Source organism: Chiloscyllium plagiosum, chromosome 39 (assembly GCF_004010195.1).
Source record: "Chiloscyllium plagiosum isolate BGI_BamShark_2017 chromosome 39, ASM401019v2, whole genome shotgun sequence".
Lineage (NCBI taxonomy): Eukaryota > Metazoa > Chordata > Chondrichthyes > Orectolobiformes > Hemiscylliidae > Chiloscyllium > Chiloscyllium plagiosum.
In genome coordinates, this window is record NC_057748.1 from 16,182,129 (window position 1) to 16,200,053 (window position 17,925).

Sequence of the window (17,925 nt, forward strand, 5' to 3'; positions counted from 1 at the left end):
GCAAATGGCTGTATGCAGCACACAAACAAGGCAGGAGAGGGGGGGCAGCCCTGCCTGACTCCAGATCTGACTGGGAAGCTATCTGATTCCCACCCATTGATTGAGACTGCACTGACAATGTTGGTGTAGTGCAGTCTGATCCAATTGCAGATTCCCTCCCCAAAGCCCATTTTGGAGAGAACATCTCTCATATATGTGTGTGATATCCTGTCAAAGGTTTTCTCCTGGTCCAGGCTGATCAGGCAGGTGTCCAACCCTCTGTCCTGCACGTAGGCGATCGTATCCCTGAGGAGTGCGAGACTCTCAGCGATCTTCCTACTCGGTACAGCACAGGTTTGGTCAGGGTGGATCACCGATCCCAGAGCAGACCTGACCCGGTTGGCAATGACCTTTGCCAAGATTTTTTAATCTGCGTTCAATAGTGAGATTGGTCTCCAATTTCTAAGTTCCTCCCTCTCCCCCTTCTGCTTGTAGATGAGGGTGATGATGCCTTTCCTCATGGATTCACTCATGGTATCTGCCCGAAGCATACTGTCATACACCTCCAGCAGGTCCTGGCCAATCAAGTCCCACAGAGAAAAATATAGCTCCACCAGTAAGCCGTCGCTTCTGGGAGTTTTATTCTTTTCAAAGGACTCCAGGGCCTTGGTCAGCTCGTCCAGAGATAGTGGCTGGTCCAGCATCTCCCGTGTTCTGTTGTCTAAGACCTCCGTGATAGGGGACAGGAACGACTGGGAGGCCGCGCTGTCTGTTGGCTGCGAGTCATACAGACTGGCACAGAAGAATTTGCTGATCCTCATGACATCGTCCTGAGATGACGTTACTGAGCCACCTTCTTCCTTCAGGCTGCTGAACCTGCACTCCACGATCTCTTTGTTCAACTGCACTTCCCAGCACCTTACCATTAAGTGTATTTGCTTTTCCAAAATGCAGCACTTCACATTCATCTAAACTAAACTCCATCTGCCACTCCTCACCCCATTGGCCCATCTGATCAAGATCCCATTGTACTCTGAGGTAACCTTCTTCACTGTCCACTACACCTCCAATTTTGGTGTCATCTGCAAACTTACTAATCGTACATCCTATGTTCACATCCAAATCATTTATATAAATGACAAATAGCAATGGACCCAGCACCAATCCTTGTGGCACACCTCTGGTCACAGGCTTCTCATTATCCTTGTCAATGGGGAAGAGGGACATTTGGCATCAATTTTAATTCAGTAGTCTTTCAGAGCTACATAGGAAAGACCTATGTTGTGTAACCAAAATGGTTTTTGTTTTTCTGATCATCTGATCATTAATCAAATGCAGGAAACAGATTCTCAACTCCAAATAGTTTGGAATAACCAATCCCCAATATTATTTCCATTAATACAAAGATAAAATTCTCAGAAATCTAGAGAGGCTTCAGAAAAAATTTTACCAGGCTGTTGACAGGAACGGAGGGTTTGAGTTATCAGGAGAGGCTGGATAGGCTGGGACTTTTTCACTAGAGGTTGAGGGATGACCTCGTAGAGGTTTATAAAATCATAAAGGGCATAGATAAAGTGATTGGCAAAGGTCTTTTCCCAAGGGTGGGGGTGTCCAAAACTGAGGGGCATGTTTTTGAAGGTGAAAGGAGAAGGATTTTAAAAAGGACATGAGGCGCAGAGTATTTTACACAGGGAGTGGGTCGAATGTGGAATGAACTGCCAGAGGAAGTGGTGGATGCAGGTAGAGTTACAACATTTAAAAGACATTTGGATAAGTTCATGAATAGGAAAGGTTTGGAGGGATATGGACCAAATGCAGGAGGGTGTGGACTAGTTTGAATTGGGAACATGGTCAGTGTAGACTAGTTGGACCAAAGGATCTGCTTCTGTGCTGTATGAGTCTGTGACTAATGGACCCCATTAGCAGCCATTCATTCTCCCAGACTGACCTTTACCCATTCCTTCATTGGCCCAAATGTGTTTCTCTGTCTTTGGGCTCCTCCCCACTCCCCATCTTTAGCACATATCCAACCTTTGCCCAGCTATGTTCAGTTTTGAAGAAAGGTCATTAGCCCGAAATATTAACTCTGCTTTCTCTCCATATCTGAGAGCGTGTTGCTGGAAAAGCACAGCCGGTCAGGCAACACCCGAGGAACAGGAAAATCGACGTTTCAGGCAGGGCCCTTCATCAGGAATGGCCCGATACGTCGATTCTCCTGCTCCTCCAATGCTGCCTGACCTGCTGTGCTTTTCCAGCAACACATTCTCAACTCTGATCTCCAGCGTCTGCAGACCTTACTGTCTCTCTCTCTCTCCATATCTGCTGAGTTTCTCCAACAATTTCTCTGAAATGGCCTAGCAAGCCAATCAGTTCAAGATTGCACATGGATAGCAGTGAGTTGAGGGTCGCGTAGGTTAAATTACTATATTTTACATTAGGATTAAATCTGGGCACAATATCGTGAGCCAACGGGCCTGTTCAGTGCTGTATACAAGACCAGCAGCGAATAGCTGCATCCAATGCTGCCCTGGCCACCAAGTCCCGTGAAAGAATTAAAAAACTATGCAAAATGTGACATGAAATATTTCACTTTTACCCGAGATGGCAAGATGGGGCGGTTACACTTCCCATCCTAGACCGGTGTCTGTAAGAGGAGGGCACTCCTTCAGGTTAGCCTAACCTCCTGACCCATCGCTACCCACTTTTGTTTTAATAAAAAACAAAAATCTCACATTCATAACAAACGGGTCAGGCGAGGAAATAAACACGGGTTTTTTTTTTATTGAGGCTCCTTGGTCAGAGTCAGAGACAAGTTGAGACTGTCTCTTTAAAGCGCTGAGGACAGTCATGAGTGAAGGAGGGGCGTTGGCGCCTGATTTTGGGAACGAGCTGTTTTCATCGTCCGTCCTCAGGCTGGTACTCAACAACTGGGACTAAGAGTATCGGGGAATTCAGGTAAAGATTTATCTGCCTCTCTCCAGTCCTTCCCAAAATATGTTTTGCGTGCTCGGTTTGTTGTGGAAGAAAAAAAAATCAACTTATTTTGAGCGGGAGGGGTGGGCAACAGTCCCTGGAAACTGCTCAAAAGTTTGGGGAGTTGTTGCTTGGATCGGTTAAGGAGCTCGCTGTTTTGATGTCAATTTCCGTCGAAATTGGTCTTCAAATAAAAAGTTAAGAAATTTTAACCTTCAGCTGTCAGTCCCCGTTGAATTAACACCCGGCTATCGGGAAATTGAGGAACTCTTTTTTTTAAAAAATTGTTTTAAAGAGTAAGTTTGCGGATATATTCACGATTGCTCCAACTGGTTCAATTTGAAGACAAATTAGTTTTTAAAAACCCTCGGCTTTAATGTTTAAGTCGTTGCTGAGTAACAAAATGCGAAGACAGAACCGTTTGCTTTAAACTAATCCGGAGGACGGGCGTGGTGAGTCAGTTAGTTTATATTAATGAGGGATTTAAAAAAAATATTTCAAGTTATCTTTACTCCGGTATTCCTGATGCGAATGACCCCCTTTCTCCTCGACTGACTTTTTTTTCTGCGGAGAGTGTTTCCCCCCCCCCCCCAAAAAAAGAGGGACGAGACGAAGAAACGCTGCTGTCAGTCTTTAAACCAGATGTTTTGAATCAATCTTGTGTTTTCCTTAAACTGACCCTGTAGCGCCCGCAGTGGCAGGAATTTGGGAGGTGGGAGAGGGTCGGAGCTGGGCCTTTTATGGGTGGGGTGGTGGGAGAGAAAGGAGATGTTGAGATTTGCAGGGTAAATCCAGACTGACTTCCAATCTGTCCACCTCCCCCCCACCCCGCCCCCTTTAATAGCCACACAGTTGCAATGACCTGATGATTTAGATTCCCTACAGTGTGGAAACAGGCCCTTCGGCCCAACAAGTCCACACTTCCGAAGAGTAACCCACCCAGACCCATTTCCCTCTGACTAATGCACCTAACACTACGGGCAATTTAGCATGGCCAATTGCACCCGGAGGAAACCCACACAGACACGGGGAGAATGTGCAAGTTGCCCGAGGCTGGAATCGAACCTGGTGCTGTGAGGCTGCAGTGCTAACCACTGAGCCACAGTGCCGGCCCTTAAAAAAAATGGGACGCTTCACGAATTTGCGAGTCATCTTCTGTGCGTTCAGTTGAGCGCCGGTTCGTGTGGAGTAGATGAGTAAGGGGATAGGAGCCAGTTTGAAGCGAGAAAGACTTGCATTTGGATGACGCCTAGCGCGGCCCCGGGAAATCGTTGACAGCCCAGTTTGCATCTTCCGAATTGAGCAGTAACCATTTTTTTAATATACAGCAAACATGATTTAGCAGATCCAGTATGAAACGTGTTCTTTTCTGACTCATAGTACCGGTGAGTGGTAATGTCCCTATGTCTGAGCCAGGAGATTCAACTCTCACCTGCTTCAGAACAGTGTGGTAACACAAGGTGATGGGGAAAAAAATATCAACTTGCTCTTGGGGATGCCTCTCATCTCCAATTTGTCCTGGAATTGAGGGGTTGTGCACTGAGGGCGGTTAAGAGTCGACGTTGTTTGGGGTCTGGAGTCACGTAGATCAGACCCAAAGCAGATGTCCTTCCTTTTGAAAGGAGAACACTGACAATTCAGTTATGACCCACAATGCAGGAGCTGTGCAAGTGCTGGCATCCGTCCTGAAAACAACAAATGCTGGAGATCACAGCGGGTCAGGCAGCGCCCACGGAGAGAGAGCAAGCTAACGGTTCGAATCCAGATGATTCCTTCATCAGAGTTCGAATCCACCGCTGGCTTTATTAATTGAACTTAAATTTCACCACGGGGTTTGAAACCGGGTCTGTCGAATACTAACCTGGGAATTTTTTTGGAATACGAGTGACTTCAAAAATATACTTTTATTCATAAAATAAATGTCCTCTCTCCCTCCAGTCCCACCCCACCCACAATACTGCCAAACTGTCTTTACATGAGGCCAGTTCGCTCATGAGAGGGATGACTGGATTTGCTCGCTCAGCATTATATCCGGTCGCTGTCTGTTCCTCTCCATGAATTCGGAACATCTGGCGAACCCTGCTCCAGAAACTCCGCCACAAGACGTTTCCGGGCGACGTCACTGTTTTGTTAGACCTTTTTTCGGTTCCTGCATTTTCTGCTTGCTTCTTGGGTTCACTGATTTGCTAATAAACCTCTGCGCGGTCCTTAAGGATGACTGCGAGCCCCCTTGTATCCTGGACTACCTACCTCCTTTTGTGTTCCAGCGCTCCCTCAGTAACTGGTTAAAGGCAGAGGCGCCTTTATATAGCGCCTTTCATGATCTCCAGGTGAAAACTTGGAAGGGATTTGCAAGGAAGTTGCCAGCATTGGAAGGTTTGAGCTAGAGGGAGAGGCTGAATAAGCTGGGGTTATTTTCCCTGGAGTGTCTGAGGCTGAGGGGTGACCTTTTATAGAGATTTATAAAATCATGAGGCATGGATAGGGTGAGTAGCCAAGGTCTTCTCCCCAGGGTAGGGGAGCCCAAAATTAGAGGGCATAAATTTAAGGTGAGAGTGGAAAGATGAAAGGAACATGAGACCAATTTTCTAGGCAGAGGGTGGTAATGTGTATGGAGTGAGCTGCTAGAGGAAGTGGTGCAGGCTGGTACAATTGCAACATTTAAAAAAGCATCCGGATGGATAGTTGAATAGGAAGGGTTTAGAGGGATTTTGGCTGGGTGCTTGTAAATGGGACTGGATTAATTTAGGATACGTGGTCAGCAGGGACAAGTGGGACAGAACGGTGTGTTTCTGTGCTGTATGTCCCCCAGTGCTTGCTAATTCAATGTAGTCCTTTTTGAACTGTTGTCCTTGGAGGGAATGTGGAAGCCAATTTGTGCACAGGAAGCTCCCACAAATCAGTAATGTGTTAATGACCAGATTATCATCTGAAGATGTAACTGTTAGTCAGGACATCCCCTTTGGGAGTGAAAGAAAGAGCAATTTGATGTTTTTATATCTGCCTTTTTGGATGGTTCCGTGGTTAGCACTGCTGCCTCACAGCACCAGGGACCCGGGTTCGCTTCCACCCTCAGGTGACTGTCTATGTAGGGTTTGAACATTCTCCATGTCTGCGTCGGTTTCCTGCCACAGTCCAAAGATGTGCATCTTGGCAGGATTAGCCATGCTAAATTACCCCGTGACATCTGGAGACATGCAGACTAGGTGGGTTAGATGTCAGGAATGCAGGGTTATAGGGATAGGGTTGATGGGGCGGCTCTGGGTGGGATGTTCTTGAGGGTCAGTGCGGACTCAATGGGCCTAATGTCGAGTGTGTGGTGTTGGAAAAGCACAGGTCAGGCAGCATCCGAAGGAGCAGGAGAATTGACGTTTTGGGCAAAAGCCCTTCATCAGGAATAGGCCTAATGGCCGATTCCACACTGTAGGAATTCTATGATTCTGATTTTAAAACTGGATGGAACAGTGGCAGCTGGAATTTAAACCAGGTTAGCATCAAGTAGCACATTTTGGGAGGTCTAATAAGGGAAGAACCTACACAATGAATGGTAGATCCTTAGAGAGTACTGGGAGGAAGTGAGGACTGCAGATGCTGGAGCTCAGAGTCAAAAAATATGGCACTGAAAAAACACAGCAGCTCAGGCAGCATCCAAGGAACAGGAGAAGCGACGGTTCGGATATAAGCCCTTCATCAGGAATGTGTACTGAATATGGAATGTTGAGGAACAAAGGAATTATTGTGTACTAGATGTAGATTCCTATAGGCGTCAGCACGGGGAGAAAGGGTGGGGGAAACAGCATATAGGATGCTTGCCATCATTAGCTGGAGCAAGGTAGCCTTGGAAAAGACATTGGTAAGGCCATAAATGGAATACTGTGTGTGGTTCCAGTCCCCAGAATATTGGAAGGATGTGATTGCACTGGAAAGGGTGCAGAGGGAGATTCACCAGGACATTGCCTTCGATGAAAGGTCTCTATTATGAGGTGAGACTGAATAGGCTGAGTTTGTTTTCCTTGGAGCATGGGAGGATCAGGATGAGATGCGCACAATCCAGAGATATAGATCGTGAAAATCTCTCTTTCCTGTGGTAGATGTGTCTAAGACCGAAGAGAATGCGTTTAAGATGAGGAACAAGTGCAATTCTGGTCTCCTTCCGGTGGGAAGGATGTTGCGAAACTTTTAAAAGGGTTCAAAAATGATTTACAAGGACGTTGCCAGGGTTGGAGGGTTTGAGCTACAGGGAGAGGCTGAGGGGTGATCTTATAGAGGCTTATAAAATCGTGAGGGGCATGGATAAGGTAAATTGATAAGGTCTTTTCCCTTGGGTGGGGAATCCAGAATTAGAGGGCATGGGTTTAAGGTGAGAGGGGAAAGATTTAAAAGGGACCTTGGGGATAACGTTTTCATGCAGAAGGTGGTGCGTGCATGGAATGAGCTGCCAGAGGAAATGGTGGAGGCTGGTACAGACACAACGTTTTTAAAAGGCATCTGGATGGGTCTATGAATAGGAAGGGTTTAGAAGGAAGTGGATCAAGTGCTGGCAAATGAGACCAGATTAATTTAGGATATCTGATCAGCATGGACAAGTTGGACCGAACGGCCTATTTCTGAGCTGTACATCTGTCTCCTCCTAAGTAGTTTTGAGGAAATAGTGAGGGAAATCACTTATTCCCACCCAGAGCAGAAATATGGAACTTGCTGCCTGAGTGTGTCTCTCTGTGTCTCTCTGTGTCTCTCTGTGTCTCTCTGTGTCTCTCTGTGTCTCTCTGTGTCTCTCTGTGTCTCTCTGTGTCTCTCTGATGGGTGCTTAAAATGCTAGGCTCTTGGTCAAGTGCGGATAAATGTGATTAATGTAGTTTGCTATTTGTTGGTGACCATGGATGTGGTGGGCCGAAGGGCCTGTTCCTAAGCTGTTTGACTGTTGTTGTGGAATGAGTGGTGAATGAGAGACTGGTTCCTTGAAAAGATGATAGCTCCTTAGTGAGCATTGAAGAGATAATACGAGGAGGAGGACGGTGGGGCTGGTGGGGAAGCGGCTGAGGATATTTTTTTCAGTCAGATACATTGTACATAGCAGTCAGAGGAAATGGGAGAAAGCAAGACAAAAGGAAATTGAGATAAAAGCCATGGGCTGGCCCATCACTTGCTGCCAAGTGGCTGTTATCTTATCTGTACAATGTGAGCCTGTTGTGCTGTTAATAGACTCTCCTTTTGAATGCGACTAACACTCAGCCTCATGATTAAACTCCGGTGTTCCCTGTGTGTTTATCAAAAATAAATAACATTAACTGTCAGCACAGTTTGACACATTTCCCCTTTTCCGGAAATAAAGGGAGGATGCTGGATCCCAGAGATTAGGCAGCTTGGACATGTAGTAGGCCAACAGTAAACGCACCTGATGGAGTCTCACTAACTGGGGCTGTGTGGAAAATGAGTCTGCTGCCAAGACTGTGTCTGCTCTCTGTCTCAATGTCTCCAAGCCAAATTCCCAGTGAATGTCCTGTGGAAATGCACAGGACCCAGGCAGGATCGGCCTGTGCGGATTCAGTTCTCAGCCAGGGATGTTTTGGCCCATTGTGCCTTTACTGGCCCTCTGCACCATCTCGCCAATTAGTTGCCTACCCCTCTCTCTGCCTATATTAGATCTTGCTGCATAAACTAAAACATCCAGAGTATTTAACTTGTTCCCTGGTTATCTAAGCTGTCTCGCAAATGCAAAAAAAGTCATTGTGCGGGGTCTTCTGCCCCACACTCCCTCCTTTACCCCTCCTTCCCTCATCTTCTTCTCTTCACACACCCTCCCTCAAACCCCTTCTCCCGTCTTCCTCCCTTCACACACTCCACTGTTCTGATGTGCCCCCCTTCCCATTCCCCTGCTCCTGACCTGTGTTGGTTTAGGTTTGGTGGTGTGTGTGTGTGTGTGTGTTTGGGGGCGGGGGAGGGATGGTGTTGGGCTAATGGTGTGATTTGCGTTAAAGCACTTTAGGTGACAGTGTGGGAAATGTGTGCTAATTGCGATGGCATGACAGTCCTTGGTGCAAAGGGTATGGAATGTGTTGCCCCTCGAGTTGAATTTGCTAGGCCCTTTAGTTGGCGAACACTGCCAATCTCAAATGCCACTTGCTTTGGCAGCCCTAGTTATGTTGGTTGCAATCTGGCAAGCACTTGCTGGAAACCAGAGCAGAGTGTCCTCAGCATCCAGCCTGTGTTGCCTGAGTCAGATCCTGAGGTAAGATGCAGACTGAGTGCTTTCTGACTGACGCATGTTTGGGTGTGCTTGTGATTGGTTGGGTGTAAACCAGCTAAAACCCTCAAAGAACTCGCTGTTCCTTAGACTCTGGCCTCTTGTCCGTTTCTCCCACTTCCTTTGCTTTACCATTAGTGGCTCTGTCTCGAGGTTGCCTAGGCCTTGAGCTCTGGAATTTCCTTCCTAAATCTCTCTGCCTTGCCCTCCATCTCAGAAATTACTTTAACTTCCCTTTTTTTATTCAAAACATAAACCTGTCTTAATGTTTGTGGCATACTCAGAATTTGTCCTCCTGTGAAGTGCCTTGGGACACTTTTTGTCACGTCAAGGATGCAATGTAAATGCAAACCATTGTTGGATGAAGGTATTGATTGACATGCGCTAAATAGAATGAGGCAAGATGGGCTGAATGGCCTCCAGCTCTGTGCTTCTGCATTTCTACTGAAGTCAAGTTGTTCCATCTTTCTCTGGGAGAAATGTGACATTCCATCATGTGAGTGATGTTGACTCTGTCAGTGGGCTCTTGGTTTCTATTTTGTTGTGCAGTGATTTTGTGGACTGTGGGTTTGGGAGGAGTGGGACTGCCACTTATAGAAACCAGTAACCAGGCCGTCAAGCCACAGACCTTGGGATTGTAGTGAGTGGTGCTGGTGATGTGAGGCATTTTTTACGACTGCTGCTGGCCGGAGCAGTATGTGACACACTAGAACGAACTGGATTTGATACTGGGCGTGGTCATGAATCCATCAGTGGGAATGGGTTATGGGCATCTGCTGATCAAATTTGTAATGTGGGCCTTTTGATTAAGGAGACTGCAGGGCTGGCATGGGAAATGGTGATTTTTTTTTTTCCCCCGATTGCCAGACTACATCTTAAGGATTCAACCATCAAAAATACTTGTTCAGAGAGAATTTAAGGAAAATACAAATGTGCCCCATGGGATATGCAACATAATGGTGGCTCAGTGATTAGTGCTGCTGTCTCACCAGTGCCAGGGACCTGGGTTAGATTCCAGCCTCAGGTGACTGTGTTTGTGCACATTCTTCCCGTGACTGTGTAGCTGTGCTTTGGAATATTGCGTGCAATTCTGGTCTCCTTCCCATTACAAAGATGTTGTGAAACTTGAAAGGGTTCAGAAAAGATTTACAAGAATGTTGTCAGGGTTAGAGGATTTGAGCTTTAGGGAGAGGTTGAATAGGCTGGGGCTGTTTTCCCTGGAGCGTCGGAGGCTGAGGGGTGACCTTAGAGGTTTATAAAATCATGAGGGGGCATGGATAGGATAAATAGACAAAGTCTTTTCCCTGGGGTGGGGGAGTCCAGAACTAGAGGACATAGATTTAGGGTGAGAAGGGAAATATAAAAGAGACCTAAGGGACAACTTTTTTAGAGGGTGGTATGTGTATGGAACGAGTTGCCAGAAGAAGTGGTGGAGGCTGGTACAATTGCAATGTTTAAAAGGCATCTGAATGGGTATATGAATAGGAAGGGTTTGGAGGGATATGGGCTGGGTGCTGACAGGTGGGACTAGATTAGGTTAGGATATCTGGTCAGCATGGACAAGTTGGACCAAAGGGTCTGTTTCCGTGCTATACATCTGACACTGTGCCGGGCATGGATAGGATAAATAGACAAAGTCTTTTCCCTGGGGTGGGGGAGTCCAGAACTAGAGGACATAGGTTTAGGGTGAGAAGGGAAAGATATAAAAGAGACCTAAGGGACAACTTTTTTACAGAGGGTGGTACGTGTATGGAACGAGTTGCCAGAAGAAATGGTGGAGGCTGGTACAATTGCAATGTTTAAAAGGCATCTGGATGGGTATATGAATAGGAAGGGTTTGGAGGGATATGGGCTGGGTGCTGACAGGTGGGACTAGATTAGGTTAGGATATCTGGTCAGCATGGACAAGTTGGACCAAAGGGTCTGTTTCCGTGCTATACATCTGACTCTGTGCCGGTTAGGTGAATTGGCCATGCTAAATTGCCCATTAGGTGCATTAGTCAGGGGAAATGTAGAGTAATAGGGAAATAGGTCCTGGTGGGTTACTCTTCAGAGGGTCAGTGTGGACTTGGTGTGGCCAAATGGCCTGTTTCCACACTGTATAGTGATTCTATGATAACTGTGACCTCAGAAGCTATGTTCCCCTTTTGTCTCTGTGCAGACCTAAACTCATAGAGATGTACAATACGGAAACAGACCCATTGGTCCAATTTGTCCATGCCAACCACATCCTAAACTAATCTAATCCCATTTGCTAGCATTTGGCCCATTTCTTTCTCAACTCTTCCTATTCATATACCTATCTAGATGACCTTTAGATGTTGTAAATGGACCAGCCTCCACCACCACCATTGGTAGCTCATTCCACACATGCACCACCCTCTGCATGAAACAGTTGCCTCTTAGATCCCTTTAAAATCTTTTCCCTCTCACCTTAAACCTATGCCTTCTAGCTTTGGACTCCCCTACCTTGGGAAAAAGACCTTGGCTATTCACCCTATCCACGCCCCTCATGATTTTATAAACTTCCAGTAGCTTCTGGAACAGAAGTCTCTGGCACACCAATTGTGTGTGTGGAATCTCCAAATGGCTACACAGTTTAGAGGGCACACTGCTCAGAAGCCATGAGAAAGGGCCTCTGCGAGGTGGTTGGATTCAGAGCAGCTTCAGGCACAGATGTCTATTCCAGGTTCCGCATGTGTGTCGTGTAAGTGAATGCCTTTTGAAGAAACACCTTGCATTCTGGCCTGAGCTTCTACCAAACCAGAGAAACCCATACTGAAACAAATCTCAGCCTGTCCGGCCATAACTCTGAAGAGAAGTATGAAAAGCATACCTTTTTTGAGTCTGAACTCCCTGTAGAGCCCCTTTTGCAGGATCATTTTCTTCATGGAGTCAGTTGTACAACGCCAAAGCAGACGTTTCAGTCCAACCAGTCCGTGCTGAACGTAATCCCAAACTAAACTAGTCGCATCTACCTGCTCCTGGCCCACATCCCTCCCAGCTTTTCCTATTAATTTACTGACCCAAATGTCTTTTAAACATTGTAATAGTACCCTCATCCATCACTTCCTCTGGAAATTCATTCCACACATGAACTGCCCTCTGTGTAAAACAATTTGTCCCCTCACGTCGTCTTTTAAATCTCTCTCCTGTCACCTTTAAAAATGTGCCCCCTAGTCTTGAAATCCCCCATTCTATCTGTACCCTGCATAATTTTATGAACTCTGATAAGGTCACCTCTCAACCTCCTACGCTGCTGGGGGGGAAGAAAGAGTCCCAGCCTTTCTTTATAACTCAAACCTTCCATTCCTGGCAACATCCTGGTAAATCTTTTCTGAACCCCCTCCAGCTTCATATTCTCCCGATTAACTGGGTGACCAGAACTGGACACACTACTCCAGAAGATGTTTCACCAATGTCCTGTACAACCTCAACATGACATCCCAACTTCTATATTCAAAGAGAGAAAGTGAGGGCTGAAGATGCTGGAGATCAGAGCTGAAAAGTGTTGCTGGAAAAGCGCAGCAGGTCAGGCCTGAAACGTCGATTCTCCTGTTCCTTGGATGCTGCCTGACCTGCTGCGCTTTTCCAGCAACACATTTTCAGCTCCTATATTCAAAGGACAAGTACCACCCTGTCTATCCACGATTGAGTTTATCGTTCAACCATTGCTTGAAGCAGGCTCAATTATATATTATGTTAAAATGAACATGTGCTTTTAAAGAGGGTTGGGCTTTTTTTTTTGTACACTCGGTGACCTTCTACATTAGTTTGTTGAAGCACTGTGATGCTACTTTAACTTTGGCTGACATGCCCCTTTTTCAGCCAGGTCTTCTGTCATTCTTCCCACTCCATTGTAACTAATTTGACTTTCTCTTGCACACAAGTGCAATTGTACAAAGCATGCTGGGATTTGTCATAGTTGTGTGGCCTCCATTTCTGTTGTACTGCATTCATTTTAGTTTGTTTTTACTGACCTGTCTCATTACTTCAGAAATGGCCAGCTGGAACTGTGCAGGTTTTCAAAGCCAGCTGAAAAAAACAAGGAAGAATAAAAAAAAAACAGTCTAACTTTTGAAGTGCTGGGTGACTGTCAATGGTTGTGAATTTTCCACTGTGTTGCTGCTGTGGAAATGACAGGCAATAAGGACTGAATTGGAATTCTTCTGTGGTAAAGTGCTATGAGCTGTACTGTACTCTGAGGAGCAGAGAACTCTACCAGGAAAGATTTTGAAGACATTCTCTGAACCTTTATAATGTCATTGACTGTGTGGAGTTTGCATGTTCTCCCTGTGTCTGCGTGGGTTTCCTCCGGGTGCTCCGGTTTCATCCCACAGTCCAAAGATGTGCAGGTCAGGTGAATTGGCCATGCTAAATTGCCCATAGTGTTAGGTTAGGGGTATGGGTGGGTTGCGTTTCGGTGGGTCAGTGTGGACTTGTTGGGCCGAAGGGCCTGTTTCCACACTGTAATGTAATCTAATCTAATCTAAAAAAAACTCAAGTAGAGGGAGACTGTTCAGTCTGTTACAGTGCTGTCACAAATAGATGAACCCTGAGCATTTTAGACAATTCAAAGATGGCCAACTCCATATTGCTTTAGGTATAAGAGATCCTGCAGTAAGAGCACATCTACCGAGACAGGAGCAATTCTCAAGAAAGCTATTAATGTGCAAAGCTCTCCAGTTGTCAGTCACTAACTCAAGTATATTTATAGTGCAAAGCCTCACTGATTCTCCTATGCTGAGGTATGTTCCAGGACACAAGAGTTTTTAAAAAATTACAAAAATATATAAAGGCCAACAGAAAAAAACAAAGCCAGAGATATGGATGTAAATTGATCCCATCTACACTTCTTGCTGTCTCAGAAAGGCAGCCAACATCATCAAAGTCCCCTTCCACTCCGGTGATAATCTCTTCCAACATCTTGTGTCAGGCAGCAGATACAAAAGCTTAAACACACCGTACCAATAGGTTCAGGAACAGCTGCTTCCCTGCTGTTACTAGATTTCTGAATGAACCTCTCAAATTTCAAATCTAATGTTGATCTTGCTTTTACAGCAGCTTCTTTGCAGCTGTAACACTGTGTATTCGTTGCTCTGTTTTATCGCCCAGTGATCTTTGAGTAGAGTGAAATAATAAATCAAATCAAATATTGCACAGGATCCCATTTAACAACAGCATGTCCAGATGGACAAAGCAATGCTCTAATTAAACGTAGCTGAATCACTTTGAAATAAATGTTTAGCTGGGGGGAAAAGAAAACACGTTCGTTCCTAGAAAGCTGACTGCTGGAGAGAAGTTATGATTTTGTTTTCCCTGGATAAACAAAACACTCCATGTCACACAATGATTTGTCATCATCAGGTCTAAAGGTGCTAAGTAGTTTACGTCAGTTAGAATGATGGTGGCTATAATACAGCATCAAAGGAACATTCAGTGCCAGGTAAAACCAATGCATCATGAACTTAAATGATCTTAAATGATGTGGCTTAAAGATGGTGACCCAGAGATGAAACCCTCAAGCTAAGAATGAAGGAATGATATTCACCTCCAAAGGACAAATGAAGCTGAGTGCCCAACACAATGGGGAGATGGAAAATATAGAGTTCAAGATCACAGACACAAGGCAAAATCCTCTTGTCCTGGCTGAAGCACATCTAAAGCTGGTAACCCTATATGTACCAGAACAATTTGTTTGTTACTAAAATGCCAGCAAATCCTAAAAGATTACAGAGATGTTTTGGCAGATCTTGAGTGTCTCTTTGGGGTACATTTAATTATGGAGTAGTTAAGAGTGAGAGTTGAACTGAGGAGAGTTCCAGCTGTGAGAAAGTGAGGACTGCAGATCCTGGAGAATGATGAAGGGCTTATGCCTGAAATGTCAATTCTCCTGCTCTTTGGATGCTGCCTGACCTGTTGTGCTTTTCCAGCACCACACACTCGACAGAGTTCCAGCTGATTCAGGTCTGACCTGGGAAACCAGGAGCTGGAAAAGGCAGACATAGTCTAGAAAGTGAGAACTCCTACAGACTGGATTGGGGCGTAATAGCATTGAAGAGAAAATCCTGCAGAGATCTAATGGGTCTCCATAAAGCTTAGATGCGATCTCACTATCCCATACCAACCAATGTAGAAATTCTGTCTCCATTTGCTAAGACAAAGGGTTTTATACCCTTGTATATGAAGAATGCTTACCAGAGGGGTCAGATGAAAGTATCAGTTTGCCAACATGTTCCGGATTCCATTTGGAAGATACAGATTGTTTTGCATACCACTTAGCATTTCCATTGTTCCAGAAAAGTATCACTGATGACAACACAACATAGTCAGTCAGTGTTCCTCCCAGAGTGGAAATTACTATGGGTGTGGAGAAACAATGGAAGAAGCCATCACAAATCAGATCAGAACCAAGTATAATTGCTATAGAGAGAGCTTGCCAGCTAAACCTGAAGCTGAACGAGGAAAAAAAATATGCATTAAAAATGTCTAAAGTTGATTGTATGCTGACAGCAAAAGAAGTTTGCCCAGATCCTGACAAGCTGAGAACTTTAGCAGAGATGCATCAATCAACGTTGAGATAGTGGTGCAATGATTTGTTTTATTTATGAAGTATTTCCCAAAGAAATTTGCATGATTTCTGGTGTCAGGAGGGTCAACTTCTACACCAACTTGCTGCTAAGGATATGCATTGGTATTGGGACACAGAACATGAAGCAGCTCTTGATTAGAGTGAAACAATTAGTAACGACAGACTGTGCTGAGATATCTCCATGGCAATAGTGAAGTCACCTTGAAGTCTAATGCCAGTGAAACTACACTTGGAGCAACCCTTGTGTGGTAAGGATAATCGGTTGAATTTGTGTCCAGGGCATTAACATGCATTGAAAAATGTTCCAAGCAGATTGAGAAAGTCCCTAGCTATTGTGTTTTTGAAAACTTTGGTCGAGACAAACTGACAGTGAAGTCTGACAGCGAGTCATGTTTTAAAGCATCTTCCGCACCTTACTGCTCCAAAGCACCAAGGATTGTTGATTCCTTTCAAGGGATATCATCTGTGAAAATACAAACAAGGGAAACAGGTGTGCATTAGTGTGCTGTCCAGAGCAGCACTTCCTAGAAATCCAGCTGAGGAAATCTGGACTGAAATTGTGATATCTTCCAGAAGCACAGCAAAGGTGTTAAATTTTGAAAGACCAGCATCTTGCTCAAATCACGTTGTAAACCTTCCAATTCCCCAAGTGCCTTAAGAAGTGATTAGGAAAGGATGACCTGAAAGCATCAATGATAAGTGTGTTGCAATTGAAGAGTACAGAGGTTAAGTAAGAGCACAAGATGGTACTCTACAGAGTGAATAGTCGTTCCTAAGGAAAAGAGAAAACAGATGTTTCTGTTCATTGCGCAGACCTTTTTGAATATAGGAGTTGGGATGTTGAGATTGTACAGGACATTAGTGAGGCCTCTACTGGAGTACTGTGTCCAGTTCTGGCCTCCCTGTTTATAGGAAGGATGATATTAAGCTGGAGAGGGTTCAGAAGAGATTTACCAACATTTTGCAGGGAATGGAATATTTGAATTATAAGGAGAAGTTGGATAGGCTGGGACTTTTTTCACTAAAGTGTAGGAGGTTGAGAGGCGCCCTTTATAGAGGTTTATAAAATCCTGAAGGGTGAATCATCAGGTGAATGGGTGGGGGAGTTCAATACTAGGGGGTATATTTTTAAGGTGAGAGGAGAAAGATTTTGTTTTTTTTTAAAAAAGGCATGGGGACAATTTTTGGGATTTGCTTAGAATTAACTTCCTGAGGAAGTGGTGGATGTGGATACAGTTACAACATTTAAAAGTCATTTTAATGAGTACATGAATAAGAAATGTTTGGGGGTGGGGCAGAAGGATACGGGCCAAGCACAGGCAGGTGAGACTAGTTTAGTTTGGGATTATGGTTGGCATGGACTGGTTGGACCGAAGAGTCATCCAGCATGGAAATAGACCCTAAGACTGTAAGTGCATCTGTGTAAGCTATCAGGGAATTGAGTCTAGTCTGAAGAAGGCAAGAGAAACCTGAAAAATGAGATTACAGGATCAAATCAGCCTCTAATAAACACCAAATTAAAGAGCCACTTACGACAAGTGGCATCTCAGCAGACCATGGATGAAGTTTGAAACAAAGCTCTCCACTCTTACAGGAGCTGCTTATCTTGTTACCAGCTATTATTCTGCGTGCTGGGAATTCAACTTTTGTCACTGAATACTGGTGAGATTATAGATACACTTTAGTCATTATGGTATTCTAAACATTGTGATGAGTGACCCATATATTCAGGTGAAAACTTCAGCCACTCCCTAAGCAGCTGGGAAATTTAACAGCCTATATCATTATCAAATGGAAAGGCAAGGTAGCATCAAAACAAAATCCAACATGGGACTTGTACAAGGCAATCCTTGAGTGAAGAACATACCTAATTGAAGATGTACAAAGTAATCTAGTTCAAAGATGAATGTCATGTTAAAACCAAACTACTCTAAGAGCCAAACAAAACCTATTGAAGTTGTAACAGACCTGAATGACACCAAAGTCAAGGTGAAATGTTCGATAACCAAATTTTACTTCGGGTCTATTGGGGAGCAAGTTAGTGTGCAAATGTTTAATGCTGTTGGTAAGCCTATGTAATAACTTATCAGAATGGCCATCAGTTCCTGTGGTGGTTCATTCTTCAGCATTGCAGAAA

At 44.8% G+C, this 17,925-nt stretch overlaps 1 long non-coding RNA gene across 1 annotated transcript in view; it reads left to right on the plus strand.

The window, feature by feature from the left end:
- The first annotated feature begins 2,776 nt into the window (after nucleotides 1-2,776).
- LOC122542275 overlaps nucleotides 2,777-17,925 on the plus strand; it is a 37,792-nt gene continuing 22,643 nt past the window's right edge. The window contains exon 1 of the long non-coding RNA XR_006309770.1: nucleotides 2,777-2,934. This is a non-coding gene — a long non-coding RNA (uncharacterized LOC122542275). The remainder of the gene's footprint in view (nucleotides 2,935-17,925) is intronic.